Genomic DNA, 22,613 nt, shown 5'->3' on the forward strand with positions numbered 1-22,613 from the left:
GAAGTCTAGAGTGAAGATTGCATAGTGGAGTGGACTTGGTGGGGAGGGATTGCATAACAATGAAAAGGTTTTTCTTTTTTTTAAGGCGAAGAGTAAATCGGGGGAGGAGATGGGCAGGGAGAGAAGTGAAACAATGAATAACTGGAAACCCTAAGTCTCTGTAAACTTTCATTAAAATGAATTTTAAAAATGTATACCAATTATTGAGTTAAAAACTGATTTTCCCTATAACTTTTGCCCATTTTTTTTAAAAACCCAATCAACAAACAAATATCGTTTGAGTGGTGAGCAGCTGCATGGCTACCTGAAGGCACGTAGTTCAGATCCACCAGCTGCTTCAAGGGAGAAAGATGGGCACTCTCCGCCTGTGCTGTTCACTACTTCAGAAAACCCACTGGAGGGGCAACTATGAGTGACTTCTAACTTGATACCACATAACAACAACATATAGTAAGAGTGACAGAAAATCTTTTTCTTGTCTTGATATTTTAAAAATCAAGAAGGAGAAAAGTTCAAAACAAGGCATATCATATGTACTGGGAATTTAAAAGAAAGTGATCTGGAAGAAATGAAATTCTTGTGCTTCAATATACTTTTTGAATATAATGCTTGTTTTTTAATTAAAAAAATTGAATTTAGAAAAAACATTGAAAAAAAAAGATGCAAATAAAGGAAACATGGAAATGGAAAAGAAGAGAACAATGCCATTTATAATGGCCGATCACAATTTGAGATTCTTGGGAATAAACCTAGCTGGAGACACAAAAGGATATTTACAAGGAAGGGTGGAGGGACAGTGCAAAAGAAGACCCTCGATGAGATAGAGTCAGTGACTGGGGTAATGGGAGTAGGTGAGACAGAGATGATGGAATTGGCTCGGGATAGAGCAGGGTTCAGAGCTGTTTTACATAAGGTTACTAAGAGTCAGTGCTGTTTTACATAGGGTTACTGAGTCACAAGCCACTCAACGGCACATAACAATAAAGACAAGGAAAGCTTACAAAACACTACTATGAGAAGCAAGAGATCAAACTAAATGGCAGAATATCCCGTTTATGGATAGGAAGACTCAATATAGTGAAAATGACAATCCTACCAAAAGTAATCTATATGTTCAACACAATCCAAGTACAGATACCTAACTCACTTTTCAAAGAGATAGAAAAGGTAATTGGCAAGTTAATTTGAAAAGGAAAGAGACCCTGGATAAGCAAAGGACTTCTGAAAAACAAAAGTGAAGTGGAATGCTTAGCACTCTCTGGTCTCAATACACAGCTATAATAATCAAGACAGCATGGTACTGGAACGATGACAGACACACAGACCCTGGGAAGAGAATCAAGAACCCAGAAACTAATCCATCTGTTATTGGTCAGCAGACATTTGACAAGGAAACAAAGCCCATTAAACAGGGAAATGACAACCACATCAACAAATGGTGGTGGTGAGAATGAACTTCTACCTGTAGGAAGCCGAAGCAAAATCCACGCATCTCACCATACACAAAAATAGAGTCAAGGTGGATCAAAACTCTAGGGGTACAACCCCTAACCATAAAGATCAAGGAAGACAAAAATAGGACCAAACTTAGGAGGCTTAGCTATATTATTTATGGAATAAATAGCCTGGCAAATACAGCCAGAAATTCACAGTCTTCTAAAGATTAAGTCCCTTTGTGCATCCTGAGCCAACCTCACTGTCCCCCATTGTCCCGTCACTATTTCAATCCATTTCACCCAGGATGAGATGCACTGTCCCTCCATTCTTCCAAGCATGATGTCCTCCTGACAACGTGCTCAACATATATGAGATGGAGCTTTAGAATCCTTGCCTCCGAAGAACAATTTGGCTCCACTCTCTCCAGATATTAGAAGAGGCAGTAAGCACTAGTATTTTCCCTCTGAATAAAGACCTATTAAGAGTAAAATGAACATGCTAATATTTAACCATGACTTCTATGGGTTAAAATTCCATTTATCTCTCTCTCTCTCTCTCTCTTTACATTTCTTCAAGACATTATCTGTGGTTGTTGACACTGTTAAGATTTTCATGTTTCAGAAAGAAGTACACAAAGAACCTGGCAGTATTGTAAGACATAAAACTCTATTGTGGTTTTAGACGTGAGTTGAGAGATTAGTAAAATAAGCGAGAGAAAAAGGCAAGTCACAGCAGGAAACAAAATTAATTGTACAACATCCTTTGCTTTTTACATTGGGACTTGAAATGTTCATATTTTCAAAGAATATTCTGACAAGCAGGGCTGAATGGCAGGTAAACACAGTGGATGATAAATTATTTAGTCAGGGCAAAGATAAGAAAGGAGCCTTAACGACTCCCATAACATATTAAATAGATTAGATAATTGTGGAACAAACATCGTTAATTGAGCAAAATAACAGCAGGTGAAATTCAACACAAGCAAGTGTGAAGTAGGGCATATTGAACAATCCTATTTAAATCACTCCTACACACTGTAAAAACTCTTAGGGAAAGAAATAAACCTGAAGAAGAAGCCCGCCTGGTACATTTGGTTCTAAAGAATCAAAGAGAATTGTCTTAGTGTAAATATTTTCTTCACTTTCACTTAATATGAATATTCATTCTTAAAGTAATTTTTTGGTATTCAAGGTAAAACATTGGGAGATCTGGTAGCACGGTGGTTAAAGTACTTGGCTGGTAATCAATAGGTGGGTAGTTTGAATCTAGACACTGCAGGAGGAAGATGTGGTGGCCTGCTTCTGTAATGATTCACAGCCTCTGGAATTCTGTGAGACAGTTCTTATAGTGCATTGTGCTTTGGAATGAATGTATAGCAAGTGAATTTGGTTGGGGTTTTTTTTAGGTGGAACATCTCAAAGATGAGTGGGAAAGTTGTCAGAGAACTGGGGTAGGGAAAATGAAAACAAAACCAAAAACAAAACCCAACATCAAAGCAACCCCACAAAAATCTGCTTACTATCTAACATGTATCAGGCACTGACTCATCACTGTATCTTGTGGTTTTTGTTCTTAATGTTTGTCCAATCCCTGTATCCAAATGTTTTGCTCCATTGCTTTGTAGTTTTTCCTGCTAGCTGTTCGCCATAGAGTTATTTCAACTAAACATACACCTATAGGAGAGAGTAAACCTTCCATGTAATGTTTCCTTGGCTCTAGCGGCACAGAAGGGAGCTCTGGTGGCCTGGTGGCAAGAAATTTCGCTGAAATCCCAAAGGCACACAGTTTGAGGCCCCCAGCTGCTCTGTGGGAGAACGATGGGCCATCTCTTCTCGTGTGATTAACTGCCTCTAAGAGAACGCTGGAGGGTCAACCATGGGTCAGGTCCTGTTCAATGGTACACAACAGCTACAATGACAACAACAGTAACGCTGTGGTATTAGGGCTGGGAATTTGAATCTACCTACCACTCTGAGGAAGAAAGATATGGCATCTGCTTCTCTGAAAATGAGAACCTTGAAAACCTATGGGATAGTTCTGCTGTGTCCGTTAGGGTGACTGTGAGTCAGAACTGCCTAGAGAACCATGGGTGAATCTTTACAGAAGCAGGTCATCAGGTCTTTTTTCTAAGGAGCACATGTCACCAGCCAACTTCTGGTTAGCAGTGGAGCACTTAACCATCGCCACAGCGGGACTTTACTAAAGCCGCGTGGATTTCTGTGCCCCAGTGGTGCTGGCTCGTCTTGTGAGCCTTCAGTTTTAGTGAGCTGAATATTAGCAGACATATGAGAACATATGCTTAGGCATCTGCTGAACATATTCTCTTGTATTTCTGCAGAGGGGAACCTGGTGTAGCTGGTAACCACTCGCCTAAGAAGAATGTTTACTCCTTATAAACTTCTATAACTTTTGTCGTTTTTTGTTAAATGGAGAATTGCTACCTGTTGCATTAGTATTGACTCCTATGTTATAAATTTGTCAGTCTTTCACAGATACAGAAACTCAGATTCCAAGTAGTTGTGTGACTAAGGTCTTAGGTTACAATATAAGCTAGCACTAGGATTGAAATACATTTGTCTTCCTCCAAAATCTATAACCTTTAACACCATAATTTGTTGCCTTTATAGGAACAAAGAGGATAATAATGTCAACTATGTACAATGGTTCTTTATGAAGGATCTTTCTAGACGGAATTCAGTTATCAAGCTAGACATGGGCTGATTGATTCTCCACGTATGGAATCATCAGTGAAGTGAACACTCAGCAGTGAAGCCTCTTCCTACCTATGTTATACAGGATACACCTTACTTTTGTACCTGTCACTGTCTTTTATCAATGACACCACATGGGTCACATATGGTCACATCTACATCCAATTGATTGCCATTAAAAGAAATGTCTGCCTCAGGTTAGTTGGTGTAACATAACAGCTCCCTTCCAAGTGGCTGGTAAACAAAGCATGGATTTCAGAGGAATCCTGAGATGTTGTATCTGATAGATTAAGTATTGCGATCTTCTCCAGTGAAATAATACTTAATGTCAGCAGAATGTAAGTCTCTCTAATTTACTGACCTTGACTTTCCTATTTTTGCTATATTTCACCAACAAATTAAGCTATATAATTCTAGATTTAATAAGTATCTCTTTTTTCAGGTTAAAAAATAATCCTATATTTAGTATAGCTTTGTTGTTTTTTTTTTTCGTCAAGGGTTAAGGGATATGATGTTGCCAATTTGTATTAAATTATAAAGTTAAAATTAAAGTCTCGGTTATAATACTTATAGCTTATAGAGTAAATAATACAGGGAAATCTTGGATTGTTGAAATTAATTTTTTAAAAAATATCTTGACTACTAAGTGTTACCTTTAGTACCTCAAAAGTTTTCTCCTGTGTCAACATATCTTTCCATCTCTCCTTAAAATATACAGATTCTTGTTATGGAAAGAGATAAGCTAAATGTATTTGATTCTACCAGGAATTTGAAACCAAAGACTCATTGTTTATTATTAGAACTACACAGACTTGAATTAAGTCTTCCCTTTTGTCCCATTGGGATTTTCTGAGGTGCAAGCTTTAATGTGGGAACCTCAAAATAGTTCCTCTCTTTTTGCATAAGAGACGTTTATGGCAAAAACATCTTATAAAGATGTGGCTTTTAAATAGCAACTTTTTGATCATTGTTTTATATTTGTACTTGTGTTTCAGTAAAATATAGTAAAAAGCTTTCTTACTGTATCTTTTAAAAAATTCAATGGATATTCCCCAATTATTTTATTTCTTGTTGGAAACTGGTTAAACTTGTATCCCATAGAGAGGTTTGTTAAGTTGTTTCTGGAGAAAAATTCCACAAGTTTTTATTTTCTAAATTTTCACAGAAAATAATGTTGATAGAGGTAGTGGCCCGATGGAGAAAAGGGTTGATATTGATGGCAATGCTGTTGTTGATGTCCTACTGTATTTTGTATTTATAAAAGTAGAAAGTAAAAAGATACAAACAAGTATAAAGAATAAAATTTTTTCATATATTCATAATACATACTGAATGACTCATAATATTGAAATTATTTCTGATTTTTTTTATGAACCTGTATATGAACATATGTTGTAATGACATCATGTGCACTTTATTTTACCTACTTAGCAGCAACATTTCCTGAGTATTTTCTTATTTCTTTTTCTAAATTCTGTAAAGGTTTATTTATTAATCTTTGACCTTCAATTTTTACTTCTTGGGGAATGACTTTCAAATCTATAATTTCAGCTTTATATGACCAACTCCTTGCTGGACATGTTGGCCTGGATGGTCTGTTCACTTAAACTCAATGACTCCAGTCTGTCCATATCTCTGCCTGGAATATTTTTCAATCTAATGAACATGCCATGCGCACTGTAGGAGCATGGAACGAGACCAACACCAGATCTGTTACCTGTGTATTGGAGAAGGGTCTTTTATCTGCTGTTTTGGGTAAAATGCTTATCTGTTAAACACTGTTCTAAGCCAATCATACAAATTAAGAGAGACAAGCGTTGATTATCAGGCTGATTGATCATTAGCTTCTGAAATAACAGGCCTATGTACAATTGAACCCACTTAGATTAGACCAACAGATATGGCACTGGAGGTTCATATTGGGAGCCCTCATATTGAGAATCACAAAGGAGGAGGAACAGTTACAAACAGGAGAGACTGGAATATGAGAAGTATGAATGTAGGAAAATTGGACATTGTTAAGGAAGAAATGGCATGCATAAATGTTGGCATGCTAGGCATTGGTGAAATGAAATGGATTGCCATGAGCCATTTTGAATCAGAATATGATCTACTTTGCTGGAACTGAAAAGATGAGGAAAAAATGGGATCCCATTAATAGTTAAAAAGAACACATCTAGATCCATCGCGAAGTACAATATTGTCAGCAACGGGACAATAATCATACACTTATAAGAAAGACTTATTAATATTACTATCATTAAAATATATGCACCAACAACCAGAGCCAAAGAAGGGGAAATAGATGATTTCTACCAACATTTGCAGTGGGAAATTGGTCTAACATGCAACCAAGATGTATTAATAATAATAACAAGTGATTGGCATTCAAAAGTTGGGAGCACAGAAGGATCAGTAGAAAACATGGACTTGACAGAAATGAGGCTGGAGATAGAATGAAAGGATTTTGTACAATCAATAATTTATTCATTGCAAATACTATTTCCTCTCTCTCTCTCCTTCTCTCTTTCTCCTTTCCTTTTTGTGTGCCATTAAATCAGATGCAACAGGCACAGACAGGAGGAGATTGCCCCTCCTTTTCCAGTGGAGCATCTGGTGGATTTGAACCTCACTCCTTCAGGATTGCAGCACAGCTTCTTACCACTAGGCCATCAAAGCTCCCTTTTTGCAAATATCTTTTATGAGAAATATAAGTGGCAATATACACATAGAAAAACTATTGGTGTCTTTGAGTTGTGGTGCCAGAGAAGAGTATTGAACATACCATAGATTTCCAAGAGACCAAACAGGTTTTTCCTGAAGAGGATGAAACCAAACTATGCTTGGAGGCAGGGATTTTGAACCTCTATCTCGTATATTTTGAGCATGTTGCTGGGAAGGACCAGTCATTAGATAAGGATATTATACTTGAAAGGATGGAGAGACAATGCAGGAAAGGAAAACCCTGGATGAGATGGATTGATGTAGTAAATAGGGTAATGAGGATAGATATATCAGAGACAGTGAGATTGGGACAGGATAGAGCAGAATTCAGAGCGGTTGTACACACGGTTACTGTGGTTTCAGGCAACTCAATGGCAAATAACAATAACAATAACAATAACAATGTTCTAATCTCTTGGTTGTTGTTGTTGATTGCTGTCAAGTTGTACATGACTCATAGCACGACTCCATGAACAAAAGACCTGAGGCCTTTCTATAACTATCATTTCTCCAAGTTCATAGAGTTTCCAGAGTCATGTGATTTAGTTAGTGGATGCCACTCCTACTTCCCAACCTGTCTTAAAACTGGGAGCGCCACCAAACACTGTCCAGTCTGAGCAGCCATTATGACATTTCAGGTCCAAATGGTACATGATTCAGCACCACAGCTAACCCAGATGACCTCAGCACAGCAAATTGACAAGAGTGCTGTATGACTTAGAAGAATTTTCCTCCAAAATATAGCAGTAAAGGATTAAAATATAATCTCTCAGACCCAATTTATTAAATATAAGGGCCCTCCAGGAAATTTTGTTGATTCTAAATCAGAAGCTCTAATAATAAAAACAAAACAAAACAAACATTCCACAATGACTCTCAACCAAAACAAGAGGAGAGTCCAGTAGCTTTACCCAGTTTCCAAAATGGAGACTAAGACTTGGCCTTAAATCAAGTGTCCTCCTGAAGGCATTGTTGACTCTAAACAAGAGACTTAAACTATGAAAGAATTCCCACAGATCCTCAACCAAAACAAGAGCATCATCATAAAGCCCAGTCAATGGAAGGCCAAAATGGAAGACAAGGGCTTGCAATATTTATTGTTGTTGTTGTTAAGTGCCATCTAGTACTGACCCCATAAACAAAAGACTATAACCTTGTTCTATGACTATTGTCCTTTCTCAAAGTTTATAGTGTTTCCACAGGTATGTTTAGGAAGTGGATGCCACTCTTGCTTCCAAGCCTGTCTTAATCTGTTAGCTAACCAGATATTGTCAACCATGTGTAAACATTATGGCACTTAACAGATCAATGACACAACATTCAGTATCACAGTAATCCAAAGTTACCTCAATATGAAGCAGCTATAAATTCAAACCTTTAATATAAATACAATTTGTTTCTTATTTCTGTTTATGTTTAATATAAATATAAATCCAACTTCTGAGTTGGCAACATAACCCATGATAGATGAAGAAAAGATTGAAACAGTTAATGATTTTGTCTTGCTTGGATCCACAGTTAAAACCTTCAGTACCAAAACCCAGGAGATAAGAAGATATATTGCTTTGGGAAAGTTTGCTGTCAGAAACTTCACCAAAATGATGAGGAGTAATGATGTCAGTTTGAGGCCTAACGTATGTCTGATTTAGACCATGATCATCAGAGATCTGGACAATGAGTAAGGATGACGGAATAATCGAAGCCTTTGAGTTGTGTTGGAGAAGAGTGCTGAATATCCCATGAACTACCAAAAGAAGAAAAGATGTAGCTGCAGTTCTCCTTGGAGGCAAGGATGGCAAAGCTTCATCTCTCAGATTTTGGACATGTTGCTAGGGGAGGCTATGCTTTGTACTTCCCACGCTTGATATGGTGGAGCATTAGCAAAAGAGAGGGAGATATCCATCAGAATGGATTGACACGGTGACCGCACCAATGGGCTCAAGTGTGTTGGAGATCATGAGGACGGTAGATGATAGAACAGAGTTTAGATCTCATGTTCATAGGGTTGCTGTAAGTGGTACTTGACTAGATGACACCTAAAACCAAGAGCAGCTCAATTCACCAGAGAAAAATCACCAATCCTAGCTTTATTAACTCTTACTACAGTTTTCTTAGCATCTGTTAACTAAATACCAAAATAGCCAACAATTTGAGCCTCTCCATTGCCTGATGCCCACTTTATATCTATACTTTACACCATCTGCTCTCCTTGCGTCCTCCCTACCACACCCTTGTCCTATTAATACCCATTGTTCTGCCTGCATGGCTCCTGCCATCCACCCACAACAGCACCTCTGCCTCATCCTTTCTTGCCCACACACCGTCTTAACAGTTGGAAATATCTTGAGATTTAAAATGTAACCTAGCTTATTTATTGATCTTTCTTTACTTTTAGTAGTTCTAGACTACTAGCCAATTTCTCCCTTTTTTTTTTAAAAAAAGTATGGCATCTACTTCCTAACAACATACCTCTGGAAACTCTATGAACTTTGATAAATTATGAAAATTATAGAAAGGCGTTAGGCCTTTTGTTCATAGGGTTGCTATGAGTCATGCTCAACTCAATGACAAAATAGACAACTCATAGTGACCCTGTGAATGAAAGACCTGAACACTTGTATAACTTTCATTGTTTCTCGACTTTCATAGAATGTAATTTTGGAAGTGGATGCCACTTCTGCTTCCAAGCTTGTTTTAATTGGGAAGCTCCACCAAACACTGTCCACCATGGGTAATCATTATTGCATGTGACACATCACTGTTTAGCATTACAGCAACTACTAAATACCTCTATAGAGCAAATAGATAGATCAGTGCTATACCACCTAGAAGAATGTTTGACCAAAACCAATTAAAACCAGGCCCAAAGGCCTGTGGCCTTCTGGCCCAACTGCCTTTTTAAATAGGAGGTTGAATCACACCATCTCACTCCCACTAGCAAGTCAGCATTTTACCCTAATCCTCATCAGAAGCAACAAACATGCCTCTGTAGAATCTGGCTGCTGCAGATGACGTCCAACCTGGACTCTAGTATGTGTGTGTGTGTGCGTGTGTGTGTGTGTGTGTGTGTGTGTGTGTGTGTGTGTGTGTGTGTGTGTGTGTGTGTGTGTTTATATGAAAAGGTCAATAAAATTGACAAAACACTGGCAAAACTAACAGGAAAAGAAAGGAAAGACACAAATAATCCAAATAACAAATGAAATAGGCAATGTCACAATAAAACCAACTAAAAGAAAAAGGCTAACATTGGAATATTAGGAAAAATTATACTCAAACAAATATGAAAACCTAGAGGAAATGGACAAATACTTAGAAATACACAACCTAACTACACTGACAGATACTGAAATTGAACACCAGAACATACCCATTATAAAAGAAGAAATCGAAAAGGTAATAAGACAAAGTCCAGGCCCAAAAAAGCCCTGGACCACAGGGTTTTACAAGTGAATTTCATCAGATATTCAGAGATCTGTCACCAATTCCATATAAACTAGTTCAGAAAACAGAAAAAGAGGGAATTCTCCCAGACTCATTCTATGTAGCAAATGTCTATATCCTTGATACCAAAGCCGGCTAAAGACATCACCAAATAAAAAACTATAGGCCAAATCTCTCATGAACATAGATGCAAAAATCCTGGCCAATTAAATCCAATTATACATAAAAAATAAAATAATTCACCATGACCAAGTGGGATTCATAACAGGTATGCAAAGATGGTTTAACATAAGAAAAACAGTGTAATTCATCACATAAACAAAACAAAGAACAAGAATCACATGATGATATCAATTAATGCAGAAAAGGCCTTCAACAAATCCAACACCCTTTCCTAATGAAAACACTCAACAAAACAGGAGTAGAGGGGAATTTCTTCAACATAGCAAAAAGTGTATATATGCAAACCTGAGAGCCAACATTTTCGTTTTTAATGTTGTTGTTGTTGTTTAATGCCATCGAGTTGTAGACGACTCATAGCGACCCTATGAACAAACAGCCTGAGCACTGTTCTTACATAGAGTTTCCAGAGGCAAGCCATTTAGGAAGTGGATGACGCTCCTGCTTCCAGGCTTGATTTAGTCGGGAAGCTCCAGCCAACACTGTCCACCATGGGTGCCCATTACGACGAGTGGCACATCACTGTCACAGGCTTCAGCATCACAGCAACCACGAGTTACCTCTGTACAGCAACGCACAGACCAGTGCTATACCACCTAGAAGAATGTTTGACAGGAAGACAATTTGAACCTGGCCTGAGGGCCACAGGCCAGAGGGCCCTTTGGGCTCAAGGCCGCCTCCTGGTTCAAACCCTAGGCCCAGGCTGGCTAGCCTCACTCTAGGGACAGAGCAAACCTGCACGTCAAATACATTCCCGGAAAAGCAGTCCACTCCAAAGTTTGCTACGATTCCTGCACTCCCCACCACCACACTCCTGCCTTCCCACGAGCCTGTGAAGGCACCAGCTAAACCAGGAACAACATGGCCGCTTCCTTCCTGGCTTCCTTCGGCTTAAGGCCGCCTTCTGGTTCAAACCCTAGGCCCAGGCTGGCTAGCCTCACTCCAGAGCCAGAGCAAACCTGCACGTCAAACACATTCCCGGAAAAGGAGTCCACTCCGAGAGAAATTAAAGGTATTCCCTTTGAGAACAGGAACTAGGCAAGGATGCTCACGATCACCTCTACTATTCAATATTGTATTGGAAGTCTTAGCAATAGTAATAAGATAAGAGATGGAAATAAAAAATATCCAAATTGGCAAAGAGGAGGTAAAATTAACTCTATTATGCAGATGATATGATAGTATACTTAGAAAACTTTAAAGATTCAGCAAGAAAACTACTGGGCATAGTTGACCAATTCAACAAAGTGGCAGGATATAAGCTCAACCTACATACAGAGACAAAGAGAATACAGAACTGGAGCTAAGAAAAACAAAACCCTTCACAATAGCTAATCACAAGATTAAACACTTGGGAGTAATTCTAACCAGAAGCAGAAAGGATATTTTCAAAGAAAATTACAAAACATTACTACAGGAAGCAAAAAGAGATCTGGAGAAATGGAAGAATATCCTTTGCTCATGGATAGGAGTAATATTGTAAAAATGACTGTAGTATCAAAGGCAATTTACATGATCAATACAATCCCAATACAAATACCAATTCCATTCTTCAATGAGATGGAAAGGGCAACCTCCTCCAATTTCATTTGAAAGAGAAAGCTGCCCTGAATAAGCAAAGCACTCCTGAAAAGGAGAAACAAGGTAGGAGACATCTCACTCCCTGACTTCAAATCCTACTATGCTGTCATGGTGGTCAAGACAGCGTGGTAACGACAGACACATAGATCAACGGAATAGAATTGAGAACTCAGAAATCAGCCCATCCATCTATGGTCAACTGATTTTTGACAAGGAGATGATGAAACCAGTTAAATGAGGAAACGACAGCTTTTTAAACAAATGCTATTGGCGAAATTGGAAAACTACCTGCAGAAGACTCAAAGTGAATCAAGGACCTGGGACTGGAACCAAGGACTATTAATTTCGTTAGAGGAAAGCTTGGAAGAACTCTAGAAGTCTCAATCTACAACATGAACAGTCGTCCAAGAATAATGGGACCTTTTAAGAATCAAGTCCCTATGCACATCCAAAAACGTCTCCAACAGAGTAAAAAAGGAAGCCACAGACTGGGAAAAAATATTTGGCAATGACATGTCAGATAAGGGACTTATATCCAGAATTTATAGAATATTTGACAGCCACAGCAAGATAAAGGTAAACAACCCAATTGAAAAATGGGCACAGGATATGAACAGACACTTCACCAAAGAAGACATTCAGATGGCAACCAGAGACATGAAGAAATTTTCAAAATCCCAGGCTCTAAGAGAGATGCAAATCAAAACAACTATGAGATATCATCTTACCCAAGTAAGAATAAGAAAATTCAAGAGAGCAGCAGGCAGCAAATGCTGGTAAGGTTGTGGAGAAACTGGAAACTTTATTTACTGTTGGTGGAAATGTAAAATGGTGCAACCACTATGGAAGGCAGTACGGTGCTTTCTCAAAAGGTGCAAAGAGAAAAAAAACCCATTTGACTCAGCAATTCCACTAATAAGAATAAACCCTAAAGAAACCAGAACTGCCACCTAAGCAGATATGTGCTCACCCATGTTTATTGCCACTTTGTTCACAATAGCAAAGAGTTGGAAACAACCCAAGTGCCTATCAACAAATGAATGGATAGAAAAGCTGTGGTATATTCATACAATGGAATACTATGCTACATTGAAAAACGAGAAACTCATGAAATATTATACAAAGTGAATGACTCTGGAGGACATTATGCTGAATGAAATATCTCAGTCACAAAAGGACAAATACTACATAGTGCCAGTGTTGTAAAATGGGACTGACATTGGGGTTGGGGGAAACCTTTGAGAAGGGGATAAATAAGGTATACTGTATTGAAACAGAAAGAGACTGTTTAAAAGGAATGTAGAATTAGGTATTATTTTCATGACAAGGTTCCAGAAAAAGAATTGCATAGCAAAGTGGACTGTGGACTTGGGGGTGGGGTGGGGAGGGGATTTTAAAGCAATGAAAGAATTTTTTTTTCTTTTCAAAGAGAAAAACAAACTGGGGGAGAGGGCTGGGCAGGGAGGAAAAGGTGCAACAATGAATGAATGAATGGGGAAAAGTTAAATGGAAAGGATATGCTGTAAAAAAGATATGTGTTGCATTAAAAAATTAATAAAAACAAACAAATATAATTTGATGTTCACTTAATATAAAAAAAAAGAGAACACACCAGTGCATGTTTAACCATTTTCATCTCAGTGGGGTGCTTGTTGTTAGATGCCGTCAAAGTCAGCCAGACACATAACACCTGGATAAACAGCAGATTTACACCCTGACCTGTACCATATTCATCATCTGATAGACTTGTGCTCATTGTTGCAGACACTGTAAGAATCCTTCTTGTTGAAGGTCTTCATGAGAAGAACTTTTTCCAAAGACTGGCCACTCCTTAGAGTATGTCCAAAATATGAGATGAAGTTTCATCATCCTTGCCTGCTTGTACTTTCTCTAAGACAGATTAGTACTATTCTCCAACACAACTCAAAAAGATAGATTCTTTTCATATTGTCTAATTTTCAAATGCCTAGCGAGTAATTTAAAAGACCATGAATTTGATCAAGCACATCTCTCCCCGCCAATTTTCTGTTCCACACTATTCTATCACCATTTTCTTTTGTGTGTGTGTGTGTGTGTGTGTGCATTTTTTAAAAACTAAATTTTCATTTTAAACTGGTTTGCTTACAAAGTTTGTATGCGTTGTTTTTTACACTATCGTCATTTGCACTGTTTCAGACAACCACTCCAATTCATTATGTTTTATAAAATTAATCGACCCTGAAATATTTCCTCCATTGTCCTGTCTTTCCAGATCCTTCCTGGATCTTTCCCATTTCCTTAACCCACCCTTCCCTTTCTTTATTTATCAAATTGTGCAGCCCTATGATTTCCTCCTTGTCCATCTTCACCCCTCTGCTCCTACACTCTCCCACCTGGATCCTCATACCCTTTTTACCCAAATGTCCAACCATAATCAAATGGATTGAAAAAATGTGGTACATTCACACAATGTAATACTACACAGCATGAAGGAGCAATGATTTTTTTTTTTTTAAAGTACTCGTAACTTGGGAGGAACTCGAAAGCATGGTGCTAAGTCAACTAACTAGGTCCCATAAAGACAACTACTGTATAATATCATTATTGTGGATACAGAATGACTCAGCATATTTTAGGTATTTCAACTGACATTGTGATTTCTGAGAGCTTTGGAGAAGTCCTTGATAGATTTTCCCAATGTACGTGTTGTTAGGTGCCATTGAGTTGAATATAACCCACGGTGACCCTATGAACAACAGATTTGAACCCTATCCTGTGCCATCCTCACGCTTCCCGACACAATAGAGCCCATTAGGGAAGTCACTGTGTCAGTCCACCTGTTTGAAGGTCTTCCTCTCCTTCACCAACCCTGTGCTTTTCCAAGCATCAAATACCTTTCCAAAGAATAGCCTCTCCATGCCTGAAGTATGTGAGGCAAAGCTTTAAATCTTTGTTTCCAAAGACCACTCTGGCTGCACTTTGCTCAAGACCTATTTGTTTGTTTTTTGGCAGTCCATGGGATGATGTTGTTGTCATGTGCCATTGAATTGCCTGTAATGCATAGTGGCTTTATGTACATACAATAGCTCTGAAGCCTGCCCTATCCTAAGCCAGTCTCACTGACTCCAATATTCAGTACTATTCTCCAACATCACAACTCCAAAGTACATGTTCTTCTCTTGTTGTCCAACTTCCAGATACACAGCAAATAATTGAAAAGACCATAGATTTTATCAAGTACATCTTAGGTCTTTAAACGGATATAGCTGTTCATGAGAACTTAGAGTTCAGTACTCTTCTCAAACACCACAGTTAAAAGACTTCAGTTCTTTTTCTGTTATCCTTATTCATTATCCAGCAAGTGATTGGAAAGAACATGGCCTGAATCAGACACACCTTAGTCCTTAAACTGACGTCACTACTCCTCAATACTTTTTTTGAGATCCCTAACTGTAGACTTTGCCAGTGCAATACAGCTCTTGATTTTTAATTGTGTGGATGCAAGTAAGATGAAGTTTTTGACAGTATAAATCTTTTCTCCACCTATCATGGTGTTGCCTATTGGTCCAGAATGTTTTCTTGATGTTGAGATGCAATCCATATTAAAATCTGAATTCTGAAACAAGTGCTTCAAATCCTCCTCACTTTGAGCAAACAAAGGTTGTATCATCTACATGATAAGGGTTATGGATGAGTGTCATCTGATCTCGATTCCACATTCTTCTTCATAGAATCCAGCTTCTAGCATAATTTACTCAACATACAGATTGAAAAGGTGTGGAGAGACAGAGTATAATCCTCATGCACTCCCTTCTTAGTTTTAAACCATGTAGTGTTCTCTAGGAACTCTGGATGACTTAATGGTGAGAAGGCAATCTTCTCCTGTGCAATCCTGCTGGAGAATCAGTTAGGGGTCAGTTTTGACTCGATGGTATGCAATAAAACAACAGTAACAACACTGTTCTCTTGCTCTGCACAACAGCCTCCAGGTCTAGGTGTAGGTTTCACTTGAGCCTGATTAAGTGCTTTGAGATTCCCATTCTTCTCAATGGTAGCCATAACTTGTTAAGATCCACACAGTCAAATGCCTTTGCGTAGTCAGTAAAGCATAAATAGACATTCTTCTGGCATTCTTTACTTTCAGCCAGGATCCATCTGACATTAGCAATGATATTCTTGGTACTTCTTCTAAATCCTGCTTTAATTTCTGACAATTTTTTATCTATGTGATGTTCTAGCTTCTTTTGAATGGTCTTCAGCAGTATTTTGCTTGCCCATAATATTAGTGGTATTGTTGGATAGTTTCCACATACTGTTGGATCACGTTTCTTGGCAATGGGAACAAATATTGACCTCTTCCAATCTTTTGGCCAGAGAGCTGTTCTCCAAATTTCTTGGCATAGACTGGTGAGCACATCCAGGACTGCTTGTGTTAATTGAAACAAGTCAATCAGTATCCCATCGATTTCTGGAGCCTTATGAACCTGGAGAGAGAGGATGAAAGGCACCCACAAGCATCAAGGACTCTCCTTCACAGGGTTGCTATGAGTCGCCTGCGACTCGACAGCACTTAACAACAACAACAACATTTTTTGCCAATACCTTCAATACAGCTTTAACTTCCTCTTTCATTACCATTGGCTCATGCTTATATTATGCCTCCTGAAACTTTTCAGTATCAGTTCTTTTTGGTACAGTATTTCTGTGTATTTTCTCCATCTTCTTTTGATGCTTTCTAGGTCATTCAATATATTGTCTATAGCACATTTCATTATTGTGACTCAAGGCTTAAACTTGTTTTTCAGTTGTCTAAGCTTTAGAAATGCCGAGCAAGTTCTTCCCTTTTTACTCTCCATGTCCAGCTCTCTGTACACTCTATTATAATACTCTGCTTTGCCTTCTTGAGTTGCCCTTTAAAATATTCTATTCAGATCTTTTTACTTCGGTATCTTTTTCCTTTGTTTTGGCTTCTCAGTGCTCTAGTGCAATTTCAGAGTCTTCTTCTGATGTCCATTTTCATTTTTTTCTTTCTCCTCTATCTTTGTAATGACATTTTGCTCTCTTCATGGATTATATCCTTGATATCATCCCACAACTCATCTGGTCTTTGATCATTGGTGTTAATGCTTCTAATCCATTCTTGAGATGATTTTGAAATTCAGATAAAATAGAGTCAAGATAATATTTTGAGGGGAGCTCTGGTGGCCTAGTGGCAAGAAGCTGCAACTACAATCCCAGAGATGCACGGTTCGAATCCACCAGATGCTCTGCCGGGGAAGGAGGGACACTCTCCTCCTGTACCAGTCAGATCTGATTTGACGGTACACGCACACAAAAATAATAAAATAAAAAATATTAAAAAAAGATAATATTTTCGTTCTTGTGAAAGTGTTTTATTTTTCTTCAGCCTCAATTTGAACTTGCACATGAGTTATTGATCATCTAACCCATAGTCTACCCCGCCTGACTTTGAATTCTGATATTGAATGATTCCTTCCATAGAGGTAGTCAATCTAATTTTTATGCAACCCACCAGATGAGGTTCATATGTAAAATCGGTGTTTGTGTTTTCAAAAAGTTATTTGCAATGAATAAATCATTGAAAATACAAACTTCAATCCTTCTATTTTCAGCTTCATGTCTATCGTTAGGCCCAAGTCTTTAGACAGCTATTCCTTCTTCACTGTTTCCAACTTTTGCATCCCAGTCACCAATTATTATTAACACATTTTCATTGCATGTTCAGTCAATTTCGAACTGCAAGGTATGGTAAAAATTTAAAATATCATCTTTGGTCCTGGATATATGAGCATATGTTTTAAAAATAGTTGTATTAAAAGGTTTTCTTTATTTGTGCAAGGATACTATTGGACAAAGAATCCAGTGCAGTAGATCTTTTGATTTCTTGACTGCAGGTTAGGTAACTTGAATGTTGATTATAGATCCAAGTAAGATGAAATAGTTGATAATTTCAACCTATCATGATGTTGCCCAGTTGTTGTTCTTAGGTGCCATCAAATTGAGTACGACTCATAGAAACCTTCTATGAACAAAAGATCTGAATCCTATTCTGTCTTGCACTAACTTCACACTTCCTGACATGCAAGAGACCACTGCGACAGTCACTGTATCAGTCCACCTGGCTGAGGGTCTTCTTCTTCTTCTTTGCTGACCCTCCGTCCTTCCCAGCATCATGTCCTTCTCCAAGAAATAACACCTTCTCACAATATGTCCAAAGTATGTGAGGTGAAGCCTCATCATTCCTACCTCCAAAGAGCACTCTGGCTGCACCCTCTCTAAGATGTATCTGTTTATTCTCTTGGCCATCCATGGGATGTTCAGTGCTCTTCTCTAACACCACAGTTCAAAGGTACCAATTCTTTTCCTGTCATCTTTATTCATTGTCCAGCTCTCAGATGCATAGCAAGTAATTGGAAAGAGTTTGGCCTGAATCAGATGCACCTTAGTCCTTAAACTGACATCAGTACTCCTCAATAATTTGGAGAGGTCCTAACTGCAGATTTTCCCAGTGCTGTTGCTCAGGGATACTATAAAAAAAGATTCACCTGTGATGTTTTCAAAGTTCTCCAAGTTCAGCCTCAATTTGTTTTACCTACTTTACTTCCCAGAGGAGTGTTGATGGCCTAGTGGTAAGAAACTGCATTGCAATCCTGAAAACACTGAATCCACCTTCTCCTTCTTCTTCCGTGCTGTGCTCAATTATGGTTCATTTCTTACATAAAACAACTCTACTTCCCCCACAACTCCCCTTAACTTCTTCGTCTATCCTTAACCCTGAGTTCACCTCTTATTGTTACTTCCTTCTCCTTCCAGTGTGTGACCTTACATATGTATCGAAGTTCAAATCCAGTCTCTCCTATCTTGAATTCTATCTTTTCCATGAAATCTTTCACAATACCCTCTTGCTTTGCTCTCAATCTGACTGAAAACATTATTCCTTATTCTGAATTCCTAAAGCACTTGCCTCTTTAAGATATCAATGCTTTGTGCTTAGTGTTTATTTATTTATTTGTAATAGGTATTTTTCTTCAGGCTACTCTCCCCTGATTTTTAAATATTTCTAAAGCTAAATGTATGACTTTAAAAAATGAAAATACACAAACAATCTTTAATTCTCTGGCTACACCCCATGTTCCTTGAGGGAATATTTATATATACTTCATTTTTAAAATTCTACAGTAGTGATAGCTCTAAGAACTCTTCCTGCAAAGCACTGCAAATATTTGCAGAATAAATATATATGAGTTGGAGATCTTGCCATCTATTTTTCAAATACAGATATGTATCACTTAACTTCATTTTGTAGCCCCGTAAGATGGATCTTGTTTTATTATTTTTTTCTTTAAAGGAAAAGCAGCTCTCCTTTAACACTTTTTTTTTTAAAGAGGGAGCTCTGATGGCCATAGTCTGCAGCCAGTTGCACTGCTAACCCAAAGGCCCTGCATCTCTGGTTCAAATCCACCAGCAGCTCCATGATTGTCTCCTGTTACAATTTATACCTTTGGAAGCCCAATGGAGGATCGCTGTACATCACTACCAAGTGGTTTGTATTGCGAATGTAAAGACATTGTAATTGATTCCTTACATAGATTAATGGTAATTCATGTAAAAAACAGAAATAAAAACCTCAGATCCTTCATAGTGAATGAGCAGTAGGGCTCCAGGAAAGAACCATCCCATACTTTCAGCACCTGTGTCTTTTCGATTCCCTCATCCCTCAGAAGACTTTTCCTGCTGGAACAGAGCAACGCAGCATTGTTCCTGTCACAGGCACTGGTGGCACTAGCCATGCCGGGGCACGCAGAGCTCCCATAGCCAGTCAAGGTCCCAGTAGCTGCACCCTTACCTGTATCCCATCCCACTCAACCCTGTGCCCAAAGCTGTTCACAGTCCAGATAAAGCTACCAGGACAGCCACTGCCGGAAACAGCTGAATGCAAGGGTTGCCTCTCCTCCCTTGTCCAGTGGGTTCCCATAAGGCGTAAGGCTTTTCTATAATAGGCTTTCAGGGTAATTAAGAAATTACTTGTATATGTATATATCTGTATATACGTGTATATATTTCCAAATTTCCACAATTTCCAAATCCCATAATTTTATAAAATATATGGTTGTTGTTGTTGTTCTTAAGTGCCGTCGAGTTGCAGGTGACTCATAGCGACCCTATGAAGGAGAGTCCTTGATGCTTGGGTGCCTTTCTTCCTCTCTCCAGGTTCATACGGTTTCTGGAGGCAAGCTATTATGGAAGTGGGGCAGTAAATAACTACTATACTAAACTATGTACTGGCTTTACATTGTACTGACATTATAAATGCATGGGTCAAGTCAACTAGTGATTAACAAATCTCAGGGAAGGTTTTCTTAGAGCTAAGAAGCAAGTCCACCTCATGATTTGTCAAAGAAGAAAGGATTTCAATACTCTCGTGTAGTGGTGGCCAGAATTAACTACGGAGATAATTTTTGCTAGTTATGTTGTTGTTAGCTATAGTCATGTTGACTAATAGCAATCTAATATACAATAGATTAAAACCTTACCTGATTCTGTGTCATTCACATGATCTCTTTCATGATAAAGACTATGGTTGTTGTCATTGTGTTAACCATCTCCCTGAGAGGCTGCCAGTGTTTTCTTGACCTTCTATTTTTCAAACATGTTTTTCTGTTTCCCCCCAAGGACTGACTCCTTCTGACCACATGGCATGAGATGCAATTTTAGAATCTTCTCTTCTAAGGAACACCTTGGTTGCATGATTGTTAGGTGCCATTGAGTCAAATCTGACTCATAGAGATTCTATGAACAGCAGACCTGAACCCTGTCCTATTCTGTGCCATCTTCACACTTCTTGACACACTGAGCCCATTGAGACAATCACTGTGTGAATCCACCTGATCGGGGGTCTTCCTCTCCTTTACTGACCTTCCACCTTTCCGAGCATCATGTCCCTCTCCAAGGACTAGCCCCTTCTAGCAACATACCCTAAGTATGTGAGGTGAAGCCTCATCATCCCCACCTCTAAAGAGCCTTTCAGCTGCACCCTCTCATATTTGTCTGTTCTTTCGGCCGTCCATGGGATGTTCAGTGCTCTTCAACACCACAACTCAGAGGAATCTATTATTCTTCTGTCGTCCAGCTCTCAGATCAAAAAGTGATCAAAAAGACCATGGCCTGAATCAGATACACCTTAGTCCTCAAACTGACATCATTGTAATAATTTGAGGGGTTCCTAACTGGAGACTTTCCCAGAGCAATGCAGTTCATTTCCTGACTACTGGTAACACATAATTTTTTTAAGAAATAGGTTCTTTTATATCACTGCTTTAACTTAGTAACACTTTTCCTTAGGAAATAACAGCAGGCCAATAAGAATCTAAGAAACATAAACCTCAAGCCACTCTCATTTTTATTGCTTTGTTTCTTTTTCCCCTCAAGTAGGCTACAACTATTTTGAACTGATAATGATATGCTTTCAGTTTTTAAATAATTCTATAGTAATACAAGGAAGTAAATATCTTTCTGATACACTCTTCTTTCAGCCAAGATTCATGTGACATTACATTTGATATCATAGGTATCAGCCTATTCTGGATCCAACTTGAACTTCTGCACATTCCCAGTTAATCTACTGTTCTAGTCATTTTTAAATAATCATCTGAAATATTTTACTTACATGTGGTATTAATGATGTTGTTCCTGTTGTTTTGTGCTGTCAAGCAGTCGGTGACTCATAGTGACCCTATGTACAGCAGGTCTGAAGTCTGCCCTGTTCTGAGCCAGTCTCATTAACTCCAACAAACGAACTCCCATTTCCCAGTTACTGTATCAATCCCTCTCATCTGGGGTCTCCCTCTCCTGTGCTGTCCTTCTACCTTTCCAAGCACGATGTCTTTATCCAAGGACTGGTCCCTCCTCTCCACGTGCTCAAGGTATGTGAGACGGAGCTTCAAAATCCTAACCTCCAAGGAGAGACTTGTTTTCACCCTCTCCAAGACAGACCTATTTGTTTTCTTGGTGGTCATGGTATATTCAAGACTCTTGTTCAACACCATACAATTTCATAATTTTTGTAGTTTACTGAAACACCTTTTTATGGATTAGGATAATTATGGAGCCTTACAGTTGGTCAGTTCTCTTCCAAATTTCTTGATATTTACAGGTGAACAATACTGCATCCATTTACTGAAACACCTCTGTTGATATTTCATAAATTCTTAGGACTTATTTTTTTTGCTGATGCCTTTTGTGCAGCTTGAGTTTCTTTCAGTACTATTGTTTTTTGATCATATGCTGCTTGCTTAAATGTTGAGGAGTAGATCTGTTCTTTTTTGCTACAGTGATTCATTGTATATTTCCATCTTCTTTTTTAAATAAAATTTACTGGTTTGCATATGATTATTCATGTATATCATGTTTTGTATGTGTACTTTGTGTTTTAGACAATAATTCAAATACATTATGTTTCATTCTTATATAGTGTGTTTTATATAATCATTCACATACGTTATATATTTTTGTTTTTATTTCAATACTTAATTGGGATGT

Source organism: Elephantulus edwardii, unplaced genomic scaffold (assembly GCF_000299155.1).
Source record: "Elephantulus edwardii isolate Elephantulus edwardi_28Jun2011 unplaced genomic scaffold, EleEdw1.0 scaffold00158, whole genome shotgun sequence".
Lineage (NCBI taxonomy): Eukaryota > Metazoa > Chordata > Mammalia > Macroscelidea > Macroscelididae > Elephantulus > Elephantulus edwardii.